At 39.4% G+C, this 22,010-nt stretch overlaps 1 protein-coding gene and 1 non-coding gene across 2 annotated transcripts in view; one reads left to right on the top strand and one right to left on the bottom strand.

Moving 5' to 3' along the window:
- XKR6 (XK related 6) overlaps window positions 1-22,010 on the bottom strand; it is a 261,280-nt gene that overhangs the window by 197,124 nt on the left and 42,146 nt on the right. The gene's annotated exons all lie outside the window — the stretch shown is intronic.
- Window positions 17,990-18,096, top strand: LOC139039553 (U6 spliceosomal RNA). The gene has a single exon (XR_011492893.1). It is a non-coding gene; the product is annotated as a U6 spliceosomal RNA (small nuclear RNA).

Raw genomic sequence — 22,010 nt, 5'->3', positions numbered from 1 at the left:
ATTTACTTGCAAATGTAAAATGTCCTTTTCCTAATTCAAGAGGATCTAAAACTGGGTATTTTTAACTAATTAGGAATGAACAGTGCAAAGATGACTGCAGACTAAATAGAGTGAAATGTAGTCAAAGCCACAATGTGGGCAGGTTATCTTTCAGGAGCTTAATGTACAGTGAACATATGAAGTGACTAAAAAACATCATTACATAAAATTTCTCTTCTTGCCAGCCTTGCTCTATGAGGTAGTAATACAGAGTGAGCAGGTGAAATGCACATAGGTAAATTTGGGAGCGGGCTCCATCCCACCCCTCAAGCACTGTGCAGGGAGGGCTATAAGCAAGGAGCTCTGGCTACAACGCCAGCTTTGCCACTACACAACCAGCCGCGTGCCCTGCATGGGCTATTCAAATGCTCTGCGTCTCCATTTCTGTGGCTATAATGTTAGGAGAATGAGCTAAATTAGCTATCTCTAAGGTTTCTTCTGCTTTTCAGAGTTAAATCCCTCTCAAGGCAGAAACTCTCTGAATTAACCTATTTGAAAGCAAGTCCCTGCTTACAGGAGACAGCACACCACACATTAACCTTTCCTTAATGACAGTCACCCGAGTACTTTCTACAGCACCTGTGCTTTAAGACAGACACCACAACTCAAAAGTGGGAACAAGATAAATTCCTGCTTTCAAGGAGCACTTCCTTTTCAGTTGCCAAGTGATTTCTCAATTTAGTAAGACAGGTTATTTTGGGGATGGAGGGAGGAAGAAAGAGAAAGAGTCTCTCCTTTTTGTGGAAAATACCGGTGTTAAAAACTAAAAAGATTTATCGCTGAAAAATCAGGTCTTTCAGTGATTTTTGGTCCACTGGTGGGACTTTTAAAAAAGAATCTGATCATCAAACATTTCTTGAGTTTAACATCCTTGACTTTAAATGTTACCAAGCATATAGATCTGCTTTCCACTTCCACAGGAAGACCACTAGATGCCCAAACCATCTCTTGTTCAAGAGTTAATAATTGATTCTAGAAACTAAACAACTGGTGGCTCAGTGGTAAAGAATCCACCTGACAATGTAGGAGATGCAAGTTTGATCCCTGGGCCAGGAAGATCCCTGGAGAAGGAAATGGCAACCCACTCCAGTACTCTTGCCTGAGAAATTCCATGGACAGAGAACCTGGCAAACAAAAGTCCATGAGGTCACAAAAGAATCAGACACCACTTAGCGACTAAACAAAAACAAATTCACAGGACACAACCAACCATTTTTAAGAAGATTACAGACTCAGTGCCCCCAACTCTGCAGCAGGCCACTGCCCACCCACGCCTCCATCAGAGACTTCTGGACACTCAGAGAAACAAGCACAATCTATGAGACATAGAAGGGAAGTTTGCAATATCCATCATTGTTTCTTCACTGAGGATATGCTCGCTTGTGGGGAAGCTGAGAAGATTCTACAAGTGCATGCACATGAGAGATGATGCAGCTGAGAACAAGATGGTGGAGGAGTTGGTGGACGTGGAATACATCTCTCTCCATGGATACATCAGGAACACACCTTCAGACACAGAAGTGCATGCAGAACACCAGCTAACAGCGGACAGGAGAACCCGACCAGAGGAAAAGAATATACAGAACCACACAAAACTTGATAGGATGAAGGAACTAGGGGGAAAAACAGGAGTGTTACTAGGACTGGACATTCCTTCGATGGGTGGGGGAACTGAAGCAGGGGTCCAATCCCCACAATGGGGCAACTGTCTGAGTCAGAGGAGAAACATTTAAGGCTGAGAGTGAAACAGCTGATCTATGACAGCCTAAATGGAATAAGAATCAGAAAGTCCTTGCCGCAGCCATACATACCCTGGACAGGGATGCATGTCCCCTAGAAAGTACAGTGGCTGGGAGCTGAACCTTAGGGATTGTGGAGCAATCGCAGGGTGAGGGCTGCTGTTGACTGTGGCGAGACGGACCGAGTGGATGTGAGGGAGGAGATTGTGGTGGGAAATGCCTGTGGAGGAAAGCCAGGCAGCCATGGAAGCAAAGGGATGCTGCTGAGTCATGCGTAGGGGGTGTAGCCATCACCATAGCCTCGCTCTCCCCACATGCCAGCATCAGCAGCTGAACAACAGACAGGCTGGCCTGTCAAGCACCTGATGCACCAAACTACAGAGCAGGAGCCCCCAGGGTGCTGCCTTAAGTGACTGACGCGCTGAACTACAGAGGAGGACCACAGCCAGGGGCCCCTCTGTGTGCCTGACACACCGAACAACAGAGGAGCGCCCCAGGTAGGGGAGCCCTCTAAGTGCCCGAGCAGGAAGAGCTATGGAGAAAGACCAGCCAAAGAGGCCGTCTCATCACCAGCTACAAGAGGCTCAAGAAAGACTCCGAAAGGGCCATCACTCCTGCAGCTGAGGAGTCCATGTCCCTGTACACCTGGCGCCGCCAGGGTCCCACGACCCAGCAGCTGCGCCACCCTCACGCTCAACCCTCACCGGGGCAGAGCTGCCACAGGCAAAAAAGAAAGAGTCTTGCGCCTATGCATGCAGGGTTGCTGCAGTCGTGTCCAACTCTCTGTGACCCTGTGGACTGTGGCCTGCAGGCTTCTCTGTCAAGGGGGTTCTCCAGGCAAAAATACTGGAGTGTACTGGCCAATACTGGTTGCCATACCCTTCTAGAGCACTATGTTTCCTGCTTCCCTAGCCACCAACTCACCTGGTGCTGCCGGAACCCCTGCGACCCAAGCAGCTGATCCACCTCCACACCTGGCCCTCACAGGGGCAAACCCAAGTCCTCCAGGGCAGCCTCAGGAGCAAACCCCAGTGGATGACCTGGAGGCAGTGTGCCTAAGGAAGAAGACCCAAAACCTCCCCATGAGCTGTACAACCTGCAGGTTAAATCCAGACGATCAATCAGGCAGACTCTGTGTCTGCAGCATACATAAAAGGACACTGAGCACTCCCACAAAATAAAACGCACTAGTTCTGATCGCTGTGGACACTGGAGGCAAGAATACACAGGAGGAGGACCAGATTAGAATCTAAGCTGCCCCCACAGCAGGTCCAGAGGCCAGCACAGTGTTGGAGGGCAGCCTAGGGAGGTGAGGGGGGCTGAGACCCCCAGTGAGGGGAAGGGCGCTGACAGCAGTGACTCAAGAAAAACGTTTATTATTCTTATGTTTTGACTTGTTCTGTAGTTTCTTTTGGACTTTTTTTTTCTTTACTTCTTCTCCCACCCCCAACTCTGTTTTACTTGTCGATTTTATTGGCACTGTGAACTCTAATTAAGCTTTTGAGGGTTTTTTTTTTTCCAATCAAACTATTTCTTGTTGTTACAAACCTCTGCCTCTACGTTGTCTTTTGCAGTTCTGTGGAGTTTCCCCCCTTTTTTTCCCTCTTCTTTTTCTTTTTTTAATTTTAATTCTTAATTCTTAAAACGTATTATTTTTTTCTATATTTGTTTGCTTTTCCTACTGTTCTTCTCCCCTTGCAGTTAATCTTTAATGTTATATGTATCTCCTTTATCTACTTTAACTTTTCATGTCTATTCTTTCTTTCCTTTCTGTCCTTTTCTCTCATGTGTTAGTTTTGTTATCACTGCTTTATTCCCCACTTGGCACCTTGCTTTAGTTTTGTTTTCCAGTCTGTGCTTTAGTTACTTTTGTTCTTAACTGGTAGATATAGTTTTTGGTTTCCTTTATTTGCCGGGTCAATCTATTGTACTTTATTTTTGTTGGACTGTTTTGATTTTGCTTATGGATGTATATAAATATGTGTATATTCCATTATTTTAATTATCATTTGCCTGATTTTGTACCTGCCATTTGTTTGGGGTTCATCTTTGGTTTCTCATTTTTGGGTATTCATTTTAATCTCAATGCCATAACTAACCACTTGTGGAACCTTCGTTTCTGACCAGGGATCAAGCCCTGAGCCTGTGGAGTGGGAGCACTGACTCCAAGACCCTCGACACCAGAGAACTAACCCCAGGGGTATCAAACAGTGAGGACTCACACAGAGGAAACCACTTGAACACAAGACCCAGCGTCACCCAACTACCAGTAGCACCCTGTGCAGGACGCCTCATCTAAACCACAAACAAAACAAATACAAACCCACTCATCAGCAGACAGGAGTACCACCTCACTCAGCCTCACCCTTAAGAGGAAAAACGCAAAAAACTCAGCATAAATCTCACCCTATACGAAGCTTACACAAACTACTGCACCAGTCTTAGGGGAAGAAACCAAAAGGAAGAAAGAATTCAACCCTGAAGCCTGGGAAAAGGAGACCTCAGTAAGTTTTTAGAAAAAGAAAAGGCAGAGAAATGCTGCACAGATGAAGGAACAAACTAGAAACACGGAAGTCCAAATAAATCAAGAGGAAATAGACAAACTTCCAGAAAAAGAATTCAGAATAATGATAGTAAAGATGATCAAAAACCTTGAAAGCAAAATGGAGAAAACACAAGAAATAACAAAGACCTAGAAGATTTAAAAGAATAAACATACACAAACAACACAATTGCTGAAATTAAAAATACTCTAGAAGGAATCAATAGCAGAATGTCTGAAGCAGAAGAACAAATCAGTGAGCTGGAAGACAAAATGGTGGAAATAACTTCTGAAGAGTAGAATAAAATAAAAAGAATGAAAAGAACTGAGGATAGTCTCAGAGACCTCTGGGACAATATCAAACAAACCAACATTCAAATTATAAGGGTCCCTGAAGATGAGAAAAAGAAAGGGTATGAGAACATTTTTGAAGGGATTATAGTCGAAAATTTCCCCAACATGGAAAAGGAAATAGTCAATCAAGTCCAAAAGGCACAAAGAGTCCCATATAGGATAAACCCAAGTAGAAACACGCCAAGATACATACTAATCAATCTAACAAAGATTAAACACAAAGAAAGAATATTAAAAGCAACAAGTAACATCAGAGAAGAGAAAGAAATAAAAGGAATCTGGATCAGAAAAGAAGAAGTAAAGCTCTCACTGTTTGCAGATGACATACGGTATGTAGAAAATCCTAAAGATACAATCAGAAAATTACTAGAGCTAATCAGTGAATTTAGCAAAGTGACAGGATACAAAATCAATACACAGAAATCACTTGTATTTTTATATACTAACAATAAAAAATCAGAAAGAGAAATTAAGGAGTCAATCCCATTCACCATTGCAACAAAAAGAATAAAATATCTAGGAATAAACTTACCTACGGAAACAAAATAATTGTACACAGAAAATTATAAGACACTGATGAAAGAAATCAAAGACGACATAAACAGACGGCGAGATATTCCATGATCCTGGGTAGGAAGAATCAATATTGGGAAAATGACTATACTACCAAACGCAATCTACAGATTCAATGCAATCCCTATCAAACTACCAAAGGCATTTTTCACAGAACTAGGGAAAAAATATTCACATTTCATATGGAAACACAAAAGACCCCGATTAGCCAAAGCAGTGGTGAGAAAGAACAACGGAGTTGGAGGAATCAACCTTCCTGACTTCAGATTAGACTACAAAGCTACAGTCATCAAGACAGTATGGTACTGGCACAAAAGCAGAAGTATAGACCCATGGAACAAGATAAAAAGCCCAGAAATAAATCCATGCACATATGGGTACCTTATTTTTGACAAAGGAGGCAAGAATATACAGTGGGGCAAAGACAGCCTTTTCAATAAATGGTGCTGGGAAAACTGGACAGCTACATGTAAAAGAATGAAATTAGAACACTTCCTAACATCATACACAAAGATAAACCCAAAATGGATTAAAGACCTAAATGTAAGGCCAGAAACTAGAAAACTCAGAGGAAAACACAGGCAGAACACTCGATGACATAAATCAAAGCAAGATCCTCTATCACCCACTCCAGCTGCTGCTGCTGCTAAGTCACTTCAGTCGTGTCTGACTCTGTGCAACCCCACAGACAGCAGCCCACCAGGCTCCCCCGTCCCTGGGATTCTCCAGGCAAGAATACTGGAGTGGGTTGCCATTTCCTCCTTCAATGCATGAAAGTGAAAAGTGAAAGTGAAGTTGCTCAGCTGTGTCCAACTCTTCGTGACCCCATGGACTGCAGCCTACCAGGCTCCTCCATCCATGGGATTTTCCAGGCAAGAGTACTGGAGTGGGGTGCCACTGCCTTCTCCAATGACCCACTCCTAGAGTAATGGAAATAAAAACAAAGGTAAACAAGTGGGACCTGATTAAACTTAACAGCTTTTACACAGCAAAGGAAACTATCAGCGAGGTGAAAAGACAACCCTCAGAATGGGAGAAAATAATAGCAAATGAAAAACTGACAAAGGATTAATTTCCAAAGTATACAGCAGCTCATACAATTCAATACCAGAAAAACAAACAACCCAATCAAAAAGTGGGAAAAAGACCTAGGCAGACACTTCTACAAAGAAGACATACAGACAGCTAACAAACACATTGTTCATTGTGAGAGAAATGCAAATCAAAACTACAATGAGATATCACCTCACACCAGTCAGAATGGCCATCATCCAAAAGTCTACAAACAATAAATGCTGGAGAGGGTGTGGAGAAAAGGGAACACTCTTGCACTGTTGGTGGGAATGTAAACTCACACAACTACTATGGAAGATGGTATGGAGTTTTTTTTTTTTTTTTTGGTATGGAGATTCTTTAAAAAACTAGGAATAAAAGCACCATATGACCCAGCAATCCCAAACCTAGGCATATACCCTGAGGAAACCAAAACTGAAAAAGACACATGAATCCCATTGTTCATTGCAGCACTATTTATAATAGCTAGAACATGGAAGCAATCTAGATGTCCACCAACAGATGAATGTATAAAGAAGTTGTGGTACATACACATAATGGAATATTACTCAGCCATCAAAAGGAAGGCATTTGAGTCAGTTCTGATGAGATGGATGAACCTAGAGCCTATTATACAGAGTGAAGTAAGTCAGAAAGAGAAAGATAAATATTGTATACTGATCACATATACAGAATCTGGAAAAAATGGTACTGAAGAATTTATTTGCAGGGCAGCAAAGGAGAAACAAACATAGAGAACAGACTTATGGACGGGGGAGAGGTCAGGAGAGAGTGAGATATATGGAGGGAGTAACATGGAAACTTACATTATATATATAAAACAGACAGCCAACGGAAATTTGCTGTATGTCTCAGGAAACTCAAACAGCTGCTCTGTATCAACCTAGAAGGGTGGGGTGGGGAGGGAGATGAGAGGCAGGTTCAAAAGGGAGGGGATATATGTATACCTATGGCTGATTCATGTTGAGGTTGGACAGAAAACAAGAAAATTCTGTAAAGCAATTATCATTCAATTAAAGAATAACTAAAATTTTTTAAAAAGATTACATACATTTAATGTCAAATGCCATATAACTAAATTACGGTATCTTAATTCAACCAGAATTTTAATTCATCCTAAATTTACTTTTGGATTTTGCATTTGTACCTAGTTTTAAAAATCGAGGTGAAAAGGACAAGGAAGTAAACAAACAGGAATATTTTCTATGCAGCCAAAGCTAACTGTCTCAAAGAAAGATCCTCTTCATTTTTCTGCCAGTTCACAATAAATGTGAGAAAACAATTCAATCCTCACTTGAAAAAAATCTCATCTATTTGATATGTAACAGCAGATAAGGAAAAGGGATATTTGAGGTACAAAGCTCAAGTGTCAATCTGAACTCTTGTGCCAGACTGCATGGAAAAATCCCTGATCACACTTCTTACATGAAAGGTCTGACAATAAAGTAGTAAAATCAATTCTTCAAAGCCACGGGAAAAGAAATCTCATTACATATTCAAAACATATACTTCTAGAAAGACAAGTCAGGCATTTTCAGTTCTAGAACTAGGGTAGCATTTAGCATTCAAGTAAAACTACTGAGCAGCTGGTTTCATGTGTTTGTTGTCGCTGCTGAGACACAGCTGGTTTGCAGTGCTGCGTGAGCTGTAGGTGAGCAGCAGTGACCCGGCTGTGTATTTACCAGGTTACTCTCCGGTACAGGTCACCACAAGGCACTGAACACGGCTCAGCGTGCCGTGCAGTGAGCCCCGGCTGCTCGCCTGCTTTGTGCCCGGTAGTTTCTAATGGTTGGGTGGCTTCATGTTTTAATGATTTTGGGGTTGCTGTTAAACTGTTAACTCTGCTTAAAATTAATTAATTTTTAATGATTCCAAAATGATATATTTTTGAGAAAATAGTTAAAAATTCAGTTCCTCTTCACTTTCTAGTCAAGACTTGCACCTTAAGTTTTCAAGTTTTCCAAAGAACAAGCATTTTACAATGGTATATACTAGAGCAGTGTGTCATTAATAGTATGGTAGATCTCTAAAGGGAAATTCACAGTTTCTTTCTTCTCTCCTCACAGTATCCATCAATGCTCCTTGGATTCAGACAAAAACTAGGATTGGGACGTTACACAGAGAATGCCAAGGGCACTGACATATAAAGGAAAGGGTCACTCAAAATCTGAACCTAAGTGGTATGGTCTCCTTGGAATTCTTTAAGCTAAGGTGGGTAGGATCTCTCGACTATGGCTAATACTTGGCCCTTAAAAAAACACAAATCTTTCTTTGGCCTGCTCTGCAACTAGTTCTCATTATGACCTACTTGGGATCTGCTGTGATCTAGCTCAGCTCTGGGCACTTTCCCTACAGGACAGGCATTGAGAACCTTGTATGAAACACTGTAAGACAGACTGTGGACCTTCCATCACAGTCATGGGGCATCCAGACAAAGAGAGAAGTAATGTGGAAGGGGCATGATAGTGAGAAGTAAAGTTAGGGGCCTTTATACAGAACGCTGAATCCAAGTATGTACATACCTTCTAGAATCACCATAAAACCTTCAGTCCTTCTTAATATTCCACTTAACTGCAGCAGTATTAACATTAATCATGTGAAAAATAAATGTGTTTCTAAACAATAGATTTTATAATCAAACAATGTGAATTATGAGAAGACCTAGAAATGATGTCATGACATCACATACATCTCCAACTAAACAGGCATTTTATGGTCCCCTAAATCCTCTATCAACCAGTCATTGTGCTTTGTGTACTTTCAAACACACCCTCTTTTCCTGGCTTGTCTTCTTCAGCATGTTTCATTTCAAAGTGTCTTCCATCTTCCAAAAACAAAAATCGACCCCACAGCAAATTTTTCAATTTGGTATCTCTCAGGCTCACAAAATGCTGACAGAGAAGTTCCTCAAAGAATATTGGTTGAGTAAATGAAAAGTTATAGAGGTATATTCAAAAGCTACCAGCAATTCATAGGATGAAAGAAACGGTTAGTCACTCAGTCGTGTACAACTCTTTGAGACCCCATGGACTGTAGCCAGGCTCCTGTGTCCGTGGGATTTCCCAGGCAAGAACACTGGAGTCGGCTGTCATTCCCTTCTCCAGGGGATCTTTCCAACCCAGGGATCGAACCTGGCTGGCTCTCTGGCATTGTGGGCAGATTCTTTACCGTCTGATCCACCAGACAGAAATTCATGGGAAAGGAAAACAAATAAACAGATGATCAACATGATACGTAATTAAAACTATGCTCAGAAATTACTTTTCACCAATCACACTGGCAAAAATTCAAAATAATTTGTTGGTGCTGTGGAGAAATAAGCACTTTCTTGCACTGCTGGTGGGAGTTCAAACTGGTGCAGCTTTTACAAAGGGCAGTGTGACAACAGCTATCAAAACTGCACAGGCATATACTCTTGGTGACATGGCGAGTAAACTTCTAGAAACTCATGCTATAGATATATTGATACATAAACACATGTGTGAAGGTCAGATGTGTATGTGTATATGTATGCATGTGTGGTGTACATTTACGCTTAATACAGTACAACAGCACCAGCAAAAGATTTCAAAAATGTTACTGTCCATCATAAAAGGTATGGTATGCCACTCTTTACGGCAAAAAATAAATATACTTTAACAGTAATATATTTATAAATGTGTGTGTGTGTGCACATGTATATAAAAGGATAGGCAAACAACACTGGCTGACTCAGGGGTAGAGAACCAGTGGCTGAGGGACAAGGATGACAGGTAGACTGTGTATCTTTGAAGATATTTTATATCACTAAACCACTCAAAAATAATTTTTAAATATTAACTTTAGATCATGAAATGTATGTTTCCAAGGAATTTTCCCTTCTCATATCACAAATTCAAAAGAAAACCTCAATAAAATGTTTTCCATCAATTCTCTATTTCAATTACTATTAAGACTCTCTGCTTTGTATATCTTTCAAGTAAATTTCTTTTTTTTTTTTTTAATTCTTCAGGCCTTTTTCTTGAACAGAGTTGGAAATATGCATTTTACATATAAAATGTACAATGAATTTATATAGATATTTCCAGTTTAGAATAAATTCAGCAGAGTTATTTACTTTCATCAGTCTTATTCAAGTAAATTTCAATTCCTAAAACCACACACACATTTCCACATGGAAATCTAAAGAGGCATAATCCTGACTAAAAACCTAAAGAAAGAAAAAGAAGGTATACTTACCCTGTCCGTCTAAAAACTACAGAGAAAGGCTGAGAGCTGTAAAGCTATAGAAAATGCAAGCTGCTCACTAAGTGGAACCTGAACATGTAACACTCAATACAACATCAAGTCTTTGGAATTTTTTTTTTCATTGACAATATAGCTACAAATAAGGATTACCAGAGCAAAAAAGCAGAGAAAGGATCTCTAAAACAAAGGACTCAATTACATTGTTGTTGTTCAGTCGCTCAGTTCTGTCCAACTCTTTGCGACCCCATGAACTGCAGCACGCCAGGCTTCCCTGTCCTTCACTATCTCCCAGCATGCCAGGGTTCCCTGTCCTTCACCATCTCCCAGAATTTGCTCAGTCTCATGTCCATTGAGTCAGTGATGCCATCCAACCATCTTATCCTCTGTTGTCTCTTCCTCCTCTAGGCCTCAATCTTTCCCACCAGCTTCCAATGAGTCAGCTCTTTGCATCAGGTGGCCCAAAACACTGAAGCTTCAGCATCAGTCCTTCCAATGAATATTCAGGGTTGATTTCCTTTAGCATTGACTTGTTTGATCTCTTTGCTATTCATGGGATTCTCAAATGTCTTCTCCAGCACCACAGTATGTAACCAGCATAATTTCCTAGCACTACTGACCCAGAGCCATATTTTCTCTAACATTCGGGCCTTAAACTTCAGGGCTACTGGGCTCACCACCAGAGATTCTGGTTCAAGTCTGGGGTGGGCTCAATAATTTGTGTTCTTAACAAGCACCAGTGATGGGATGCTGCTATGCCAGGACCACACTTTGAAAAGCACTCACCAAATAACTCCAAATAATTTCTTTTCTATAAAGAAAACTGAGCACAGAAGAATTGATGCTTTTGAACCGTGGTGTTGAAGAAGACTCTTGAGAGTCCCTTGGACTGCAAGGAGATCCAACCAGTCCATCCTAAAGGAAATCAGTCCTGAATATTCATTGGAAGGACTGATGCTGAAGCTGAAACCCCAATACTCTGGCCACTGATGCGAAGAACTGACTCATTGGAAAAGACCCTGATGCTGGGAAAGATGGAAGGTGGGAGGAGAAGGGGACAATAGAGGATGAGATGGTTGGATGGCATCACCTACTCGATGGACATGAGTTTCAGAAAGCTCTGGGAGTTGGTGAAGGACAGGGAAGTCTGGTATGCTGCAATCCATGGGGTCACAATGAGTCGGACACAACTGAGCAACTGAACTGAACCAAATAATCTATTACAGACACTAAATGTCTTCAAAGTCTAAGTCAGTGCATCACAGCCACAGGTGGTGGTTCTAAGAGGCACTGTCTAAGCAACTCTATTCTATAGTCATAATAATCACCTCTCAACTAAACCTCTTATTCAAACCTCTGTCTTACCTGCTAATCACCTAATGTTCAACTTTTACTTTTTTCCACACTATTCTCCTATGTACATGTACTTTTCATTAGTTTCGGCCATTTACATTCCTTTCCACCTGTAATGTGATGTGTCCTTATCTCCAGCCCTGGAAAAAAACTTCCAGTGGAAATGCCCAAAATATAAGCGCCAGGGACATAAGTTTGCTTGAGTAAAGTCAAACAGATTCAAGCCAAAAAGAAGGGTTATAAGAAAATTTACACATTTCTGAGATAAAAAACCATCTGTAAGGAAAATAAGGAAAAATTTCACTTGACATCTAGTGTTATGCTGAAGAGAAATACTGAACGGCAAGTTACACTGCAAACATGTGAAAGTGACTGGCTTTAAACACAAGCATGCAAGGGGGAGGGTGCACATGGGCACCAGGGCTGGAATCTAAACGCACATTTACTGAAAGCTTTACTGCTTTTAGGCGTCAGAGCTAAAGTATTATCATTGCTATGTTTATAACCAGCCAGAATCACATTTTGACAGATCTACAGAAAGGTGGTACCAGCTTCATACAAAACACCTCCTTGTGAGAGGCAAATGAAGGTGGACTGGAGCGATAAATCATCATTTTGAACCCTGGAACTAAACACAGATCTTTGGGCCAAATGTCCTTCAGGTTCCCTCCCTGGAGAAGGGGCAAGAACTGAGGATCCCAGTTTTATTTTGTGAAAGTACAAGGCAGCGCAGACCCCAAGGAAAGAATGCAGCCAAGAACTCTCCAGGGAGATCTGGAAAGGAACAAATACTAACATATTAAAGTCTAAGACTTAGCTGACTCCTGGAAGAACTGTGTGCAGAAGAACAGACCAACCTTTGCTGGGAAAAGCATTACTAGCAGGGCTTTTAAAGTCCCCCTTCAGAAACAGGGAGGCAGCTCAAACACTTTGCCCAAACTCCCACCGTTCCCAATAGCCTGGTTCCTTTTAAAACCTATGTTTATTTCCCAAGGATATGTGAAGATCTCACAATCAGCCCACACCCAAAACAGAATTAACTTGGTGCCTGCCATTACACCACAGACCCAATCAGAACATGTCACCTCCTATTTTAAAACCTAGCAATGACTTCCCCTCACTAACAGAACGAAGTCTAAACACTTTACTTGCTTATGAATGAGGTCATTCACTGGTGTGCTGCAATTCATGGGGTGGCAAAGAGTCTGACATGACAGCAACTGAACAACGAGGTCATTCATGACCTGGCTTCCTACTTTTGGTCCTGATCTTCCATCAAAAAGCCTCATCCTCCAATCACCTGTATTTCCTCAAAAGCATCCCTTGGACTCATACTTATATAAAAAAACATAAATGTCTCCACATTCCTCTCTGATATTTCTGAAGCCGGGGCAGGGGAGCAGCAGCAGCAAAGAGCCTCCATTCTACCATGGGGCTTCCTCGAGAGCTATATGCAGTGATGAGATGTCGACTGAAATTATGTTTTAATTCTTCCAAGAAACCAATACATACTAGATAATAAAACAGAAAAACAACAACAACAACTGCAAAGACTACAGGGGGAACAAGGTCAATGGAAATCTTTCTTCATTCCCGTATTCTAACCAGAAGAGTTAGGAGGTGTTCTCTTTCAAACCTAGACGGTAGCCCTTGCATCTCAAGGATACATAAGGGTCTCCTTAAAGTCATTATCTGAGTCATTATCTGGGGTAGTAGGGTCTCTACTGCCCCACTCTAGGGGAAGGTCACACAAACTGCCACCACATCTCAGCAGCTCCTAGTTTTCTGGAAGAAAAAGGAGAGCAGGGAGAAGGTCTAAAATCTGCTCTTCTGGGTCAAATGGAATAAGGAAGCAAAATACTTTTCCTAAATGGAAAAATACCATTCCACAACAGGAGCAATGCGTGTATGAAGCACAAGCAGGGAGATTTTGCTGAACAGAAATAAAAGTAAGAGAACAGGTTAGTTCTGAATCTTTTCAGTCCTTTCTTCCTCTTTATCATCTCCTCTTAAATCTCAGGCTTTCTGAATTGTACAAGAGTCCTAAGATCTTTAGAATTAAGACAAACAAATAAATACTGGAACAAAACTGACAAAACATACCCCAAAATAAGACTTAAGTCTGAAATCCTATTTCTTGAAACCACTCTCCCCTGACCCACAGTAAATGCCCTAAGCCCCTTCTCTCTAGCTGCCCTACCTGAAGCAGGCATCAACCCCTTTTCCTCTCTGAAGACAGAAGAACAGTAAGGTAGGGTCTTCTCATCACTGTACTCAATGTAAACAACATTCTTAAAACATGTGCCTCTACCTTAGAAGATGATTACCTGCTAAAACTCTGCCCTTAAAATCCATTCCATAAACATAAATGAAAAAGAAATCATAAAATCCATTCCAGAAAGATTGTTATGAATGCAGGGAGCATAGGGAGATCCTACAGGTACTTCCCACAATGAATTATCCATACTTAGGACATATCACATGTCAAAACACTGGCAGGTACAGCTTTCCCACCATTTTCTCTGATTAGTATGAATAATCAAGGATTAGAATCAGAATTTATTTGAGGAACAGAACACTGGTTACAAATCTAAGAAAAGAAACTATATTTTTCAGGCAAGTTTCTACTGTTAAAAAGAGCCAGAACAACTTTCAGGAAGAAGAGTATTTGAAGACTTAGAGTAAGAGGCTTCAAGACTAATTTTTAAAGTTATGGTAATCAAAAGAATGTGATATTGGCATTAAGATACACAAAAAGATCAATGGCACAGAACAGAGCTCAGAAATAGAATCACACATTTATGGGCAACTGATTTTCAGCAAAGGTGCAGAGGCAATTCAGTAAAGAATAACTTGTCAACAAATGAACTAGAATAACTGGATGCTGATAAGCAAAAAAAAAACCCCTGATTTATACTTCATATTATATACCCAAAAAAGGCAACAAAGTGGATCATAGCATAGACCTAGATATAACCCATAAAACTGTAAAACTTCTATAAGATAACACAGAAGACAATCTCTGTGTACCTGGGTTTGTCAAAGATGTCTAAAATACACCAGAAGCACAATCCATAAAAGAATAAATTAATAAAACAGATTTCAACAAAATTTAAAACTTCTGCTCATTAGAAGATATTGTTACAAGAATGAAAACACAAACCAGAGACTGGCAGAAAATATTTTCAAAGCATGTATGTGGTAAGAAATCATGACTTCTTAAGTCTGGATAAGAACTTGTATCCAAAATAAACATTTCTCAATACTCGACAGTAAGAAACCAAACAGTCCCAATTTAAAAATAAGCATGAAATTTTAACAGATACCTTGCCAAAGAGGATATATGGATGGCAACAAGCAGATGAAAATATGCTCAAAAATATTAGTCATTTAGAGAAATGTCAACTGATACCACGATGCATCTCTTTAGTTCAGTTCAGCCACTCAGTCATGTCTGACTCTTTGCAACCCCATGGACTGCAGCACACCAGGCTTCCCAACTCCTGGAGCATGCTCAAACCCATGTGCCATCCAACCATCTGTTCCTCTGCCGTCCCCTTCTCCTCCTGCCTTCAATCTTTCCCAGCGTCAGGATCTTTTCCAGTGAGTCAGTTCTTCGCATCAGGTGGTCAAAGTACTGGGGCTTCAGCTTCAGGCCTTCCAATGAATATCAGGACTGATTTCCTTTAGGATTGACTGGTTTGATCTCCTTGCTGTCCAAGGGACTCTCAAGTCTTCTCCAACACCACCCTTCAAAAGCATCAGTTCTCTGGTGCTCAGCTTTCTTCTCACATCCATACAGGACTCACAACTATACAGGACTATTGGAAAAACCATAGCTTTGACTAGACAGACATTTGTCAGCAAAGTAATCTCTCTGCTTTTTAATATGCTGTCTAGGTTGGTCATAACTTTTCTTCCAAGGAGCAAGTGTCTTTTAATTTCATGGCTGCAATCACCATCTGCAGTGATTTTGGAGCTCAAGAAAATAAAGTCTCTCACTGTTTCCATTGTTTCCCCATCTATTTGTCATGAAGTGATGGGACCAGATGCCATGATCTTAGTTTTCTGAATGCTGAGTTTTAAGCCAACTTTTTCACTCTCCTCGTTCACTTTCATCAAGAAGCTCTTTAGTTCCTCTTTGCTTTTTGCCATTAGGGTGGTATCATCTGCATATCTGAGGACACTGATATTTCTCCCTGCAGTCTTGATTCCAGCTTGTGCTTCATCCAGCCCAGCATTTTGCCTGATGTACTCTGCATAGAAGTTAAACAAGCAAGGTGACAATATACAGCCTTGATGTACTCCTTTCCCAATTTGGAACCAGTCTGTTATTCCATGTCTGGTTCTAACTGTTGCTTCTTGACCTGCATACAGATTTCTCAGGAGGCAGGTCAGGTGGTCTGGTATTCCCATCTATTGAAGAATTTTCCAGTTTGTTGTGATCCACACAAAGGCTAAAATCACAACTGATCCCACTGAACAAGTGTTGGTCTGAACTATGTGCCCCAAACTTCATAGCCTGAAGCCCTAACCCCCAGTACCTCAGAATATGTGGATTTTAAAGAGATGATTAAACTAAAACAAAGTTAGAGTGGGGCCCTAATCCAATCTGACCCTACAAGAAGAGGAAATTTATTTATTTATTTTTAAGAAGAGGAACTTTAGACACAAAACAAGACTACAAAGAAAAGATTGTGTGGCAGGCAACAACGACGCAGCAATCATTTACCAAACAAGGAAAGAGGCCTCAGGAGAAAGCAACTCTGCTAACACCTCCATCTTGGACTTCCGCCCTCAGGAATCACAAGGGAATTCATTTCTGCTGTGTGAGCCCCTCCCTCTATGGTGTTTGGTTATGGTGGCCCTAGCAAACTGACTCAGCAAGGATCTGAAGCAACAGTAGATAACTCTCACGCAGCTCATGGAAATACCACATGGTAAAACCACTTTGGAAAACAGTAGCGATGCCTTAAACCTTAAACATACACCTCCCATTTGACACAGTCATTGCACAACTAGGCACTGACCACCTACAGAAAAAGCTCAGAGACTGGCACACAAATGCTCATGGCATATTTATCTGCAATAGCTCTAAACTGGAAACAACCCAAGTATACACTAACAGATGAATGGATAGACAAACTAGTGTCTCTACAATGGAGTAATTCCAGCCAAAAAAAGGAATGAACTATTAATATGTCCACCAGCATGGTTGAGTCTGAAGATAATTATGATGAGTTAAGAAAAAAAAAAGAGGACATAGTATATAATTTCATTAGCATAAAATTCTAGAAAAGGTAAACCAGTCTATAGTGAAAAAGCAGATGAGTAGCTGCCTGGGGAAGGGATAATAAGGAGTTATAAAGGTGCACAAGGAAACTTTGAACAGTGATACATATGTTGATTATCTTAATTTTGACTCTCAAGGGTGATACACATTCCAAAACAAACCAAATTTTATGCCTCAAATGTGCATAGTGTTCTGTAAGCCAATTATATTTCAATGAAACTTAAAAGTCTAAATATGTGCATATTACATATTTAATACCACAAAGGAAAAACAGACATAAAATCATCCATCAATAAAAGTTACTAATAAACTTATTTCAGGCCATGACAGATGGAGTAAGTAAAAAATTAAGAATATAGAAAAATATTAAGCTGAGATAGGCACATACTTATATCTATGCACTCACATCTAACTCTACATCATAAAAACAGAACTGTTCTTCTATTCAAGGAGTCACAACACTACACAAAGAGTGAAATATTAGACCAGTAGAGAACATCTTAACAAATTACAAAAAGAAGAAATAACTCAAACACTCTAATTATGATAAAATAAAACTGGAGATTTATGACAACAGCAAAGCCAACCAAAAATCCACTAACCTACCAGAATTTAAAATACTCTCTCAAAAATAAATATTACACCAAAGGGGAAATCAAACACATAATTATAGATTATCTCAAAAATTATAATTAAACTAAAAACCATGTCAGAAGCTACAGGTCACTACCAAATCTTTAATATGAGAAAGTTCACAGTTTAAATGTCTATGTTACTGAATAAGAATGAAATAAATTAGTGCTCGCTTCAGCAGCACATATACTAAAATTAGAATGATACAGAGAAGATTAGCATGGCCCCTGCACAAGGATGACACGCAAACTCGTGAAGCATTCCATATTTTTAGCAGTATATCTACCTAAGGAAGCAAAAGACCTATACATAGAAAACTATAAAACACTGATGAAAGAAATCAAAGAGGACACAAATAGATGGAAAAATACACCGTGTCCATGGATTGGAAGAATCAATATTGTGAAAATGAGTATACTATCCAAAGCAATCTATAGATTCAATGCAATCCCTATCAAGCTACCAACGGTATTCTTCACAGAACTAGAACAAATAATTTCACAGTTTGTATGTAAACACAAAAAACCTCGAACAGCCAAAGCAATCTTGAGAAAGAAGAATGGAACTGGAGGAATCAACCTGCCTGACTTCAGGCTCTACTACAAAGCCACAGTCATCAAGACAGTATGGTACTGGCACAAAAACAGAAATATAGATCAATGGAACAGAATAGAAAGCCCAGAGATAAATCCACAAAACTATGGACACCTTATCTTCGACAAAGGAGGCAAGAATATACAGTGGAAAAAAGACAACCTCTTTAACAAGTAGTGCTGGGAAAACTGATCAACCACTTGTAAAAGAATGAAACTAGAACACTTTCTAACACCATACACAAAAATAAACTCAAAATGGATTAAAGATCTAAATGTAAGACCAGAAACTATAAAACTCCTAGAGGAGAACATAGGCAAAACACTCTCCAACATAAATCACAGCAAGATCCTCTATGACCCACCTCCCAGAATATTGGAAATAAAAGCAAAAATAAACAAATGGGACCTAATGAAACTTAAAAGCTTTTGCACAACAAAGGAAACTATAAGCAAGGTGAAAAGAAAGACTTCAGAATGGGAGAAAAAAATAGCAAATGCGGAAACAAAGAATTAATCTCAAAAATATACAAGCAACTCTTGCAGCTCAATTCCAGAAAAATAAATGACCCAATCAAACAACGGTCCAAAGATCTAAACAGACATTTCTCCAAAGAAGACAAACAGATGGCTAACAAACACATGAAAAGATGCTACACATCACTCATTATCAGAGAAATGCAAATCAAAACCACAATGAGGTACCATTACACACCAGACAGAATGGCTGTTATCCAAAAGTCTACAAGCAATAAATGCTGGAGAGGGTGTGGAGAAAAGGGAACCCTCTTCCACTGTTGGTGGGAATGCAAACTAGTACAGCCACTATGGAGAACAGTGTGGAGATTCCTTAAAAAACTGGAAATAGAACTGCCATATGACCTAGCAATCCCACTTCTGGGCATACACACCAAGGAAACCAGATCTGAAAGAGACACATGTACCCCAATGTTCATTGCAGCACTGTTTATAATAGCCAGGACACAGAAGCAACCTGGATGCCCATAAGCAGACAAATGGATAAGAAAGCTGTGGTACATATAGACTATGGAATATTACTCAGCCATTAAAAAGAATTCATCTGAATCAGTTCTAATGAGATGGATGAAACTGGAGCCCATTATACAGAGTAAAGTAAGCCAGAAAGATAAAGACCAATACAGTATACTAATGCATATATATGGAATTTAAAAAGATGGTAACAATAACCCTATATGCAAGACAGAAAAAGAGACACAGATGTACAGAATAGACTTTTAGACTCCGTGGGAGAAGGCAAGGGTGGGATGTTCAGAGAGAACAGCATTGAAACAAGTATACTATCAAGGGTGAAACAGATCACCAGCCCAGGTTGGATGCATGAGACAAATGCTCAGGGCTGGTGCACTGGGAAGACCCAGAGGGATGGGATGGAGAGGGAGGCTGGAGGGGGGATCGGGATGGGGAACACATCATCCATGGCTGATTCATGTCAATGTATGGCAAAAACCACTACAATATTGTAAAGTAATTAGCCTCCAACTAATAAAAATAAATGGGAAAAAAAGAATGAAATAAATTAATAAGTATACAAATGAAGAAGTCAGAAAAACAAAACAGAACATGAATTTAGGAAACCAGAGAAGAGGAATTATGAATGCCATCAATTGAAATCCACACACAAAAAAGGGCTGTGTCTTAGAAATAAAATGCAATATAACCTATAAGTCACTAATCAGCCTACTCAAAAGTTAAAGGGAGGTCATAAATAAATATACATAACTAAAAATGAGAAAAAGAAAAGTGAAAAAAATTATAGGTGACTAATTTCTTAACTCAATGCTGATTATTAGAATAAGGTCCAATGAATAAAGAGTCAGCAAAACTGATTCAAAGAATAATAACCATAAATGGCTAATATCTTGCATGGAACAAAGAAAGCATAAAAGCTACACTCCAAATATCAAATCCAGGTATTTCATGCATGATTTGTTACACAGTCAAGGAATAGGGTGTTCTAAGGCTATTTAAAGTCTTCCCACGAACAGATGAAAGAAAAATTCCCAATTCCTTTAAAAAAGGAAAATAATAAAACACACAAAGACATGTACCACACATGAAAAGGCATGTTAATTTAACTTATTAAAACTGAGGAATATCCAAATAAAATAATATCAATAGAAAAAATACAGCTAAACATTAAAGAAATAATATACCTTATCAAGGTTTGTATTCCAATTAGAAAATTTTAAAATATCATATTCAGACTTTTAAAAACTCATAACAATGAGGTATCCACTTAATAAGAAATGTGCATGATCTGTGTAAAGAATCCATATCACTCAACTAGGGAACATAAAAGAAGCCTCAAATTAATTGGGAAATGTCTTTATTGGAAGACTCAATATTGCAAGCTGCCAATTCACTTCAAAGTAACTTATAAATCAGTAACATTCTAAATAAAAATTCCAACATACTTTGTAAACTTCAAAATGATCCTAAAGTTCACCTTGACTGAAAGGTAAGACTGACCAGAAAATTCTGAAATAAGAAAAGTATCAGCTATAAAATTAAACATAAAAGTATACTAACACTGAATGGAGTTTTATATACCCAATAGACTAAAATAAACAATACTAGGAATTAATAAGGGTGTAAAGCAAAATGCTACTAGGAGTACAAATTATAAAGAGAAACCATCACTTTATAAAAATGTCTGTCAGTATCTACTAAAACTGAGCATAAGACAATGTGCAGAAAGAAAAAACAAAATAAAAAGCCAAATAAAAATAATAAAAATAACATGACAGAAAGCTAAAATAAACACAAAAGTATTAAAACCAACAAAGAAATTTTACTCTTAGAGACATACCCAATAGAGATGTGTGCATCAAAAGACAAGGGCAAACATGTTCATAGTAGCATTATTCCTAATATCCAAAACCAAGACAATCCAAATGCCCATGAATATTAGTACAGATAAGCAAATTATATATTCAAACAATGGAACACTATACAGCAATGCAAAAGAGCAATCTGCAACTATACCCAACAACAGAGCTGAATCTCAAAAAACAATGCTGAGCTAAAGAAATCACACACCAAGGAATCTGTATGACTGTATATGGAACCATTCATATAAAATTTTCACACAGGTAAAAAATTCATATTTATCTGAGCTGCATGAAAGAGGAAAACAATTAAGAATCTTCTGGCCAGGCCCATGGTTTCATCCTGAGGCCCCCAACCACTGGCACCTGCTTTTCCTGTCTTCATATGACATATTCCCTGGAATTGCACTCATTTAACAAGCTTATTTTGTTACTCAAAACAAGTCTGCTTGGCTTGGATATGGTCACCTCAGCCTGTTTTGCTTTGGGCTTTCAAATTTTAAATGGCACTGTTTAACATTTGGGCAGATTGAATTCCATGCCTTAGGAGTTAATTAAGGGTCAAATAATCCAGAGAGGAGGTCAGATATGTTTCAAACTGAAAAGAAAGTCTGTTTTCAAATCAGTAAGGCCAAAAAGACTTTATAATTTGAATATTAAAGTTTGATTAAAAATTAAAATAAACAAGGGACATCCCCTCCCCAGAGTGGGGAAAAATGATTA

Source organism: Odocoileus virginianus, chromosome 18 (genome assembly GCF_023699985.2).
Source record: "Odocoileus virginianus isolate 20LAN1187 ecotype Illinois chromosome 18, Ovbor_1.2, whole genome shotgun sequence".
Lineage (NCBI taxonomy): Eukaryota > Metazoa > Chordata > Mammalia > Artiodactyla > Cervidae > Odocoileus > Odocoileus virginianus.
Note: the sequence above shows the minus strand (reverse complement) of the source record. Positions and strands in the feature narration are given on the sequence as shown.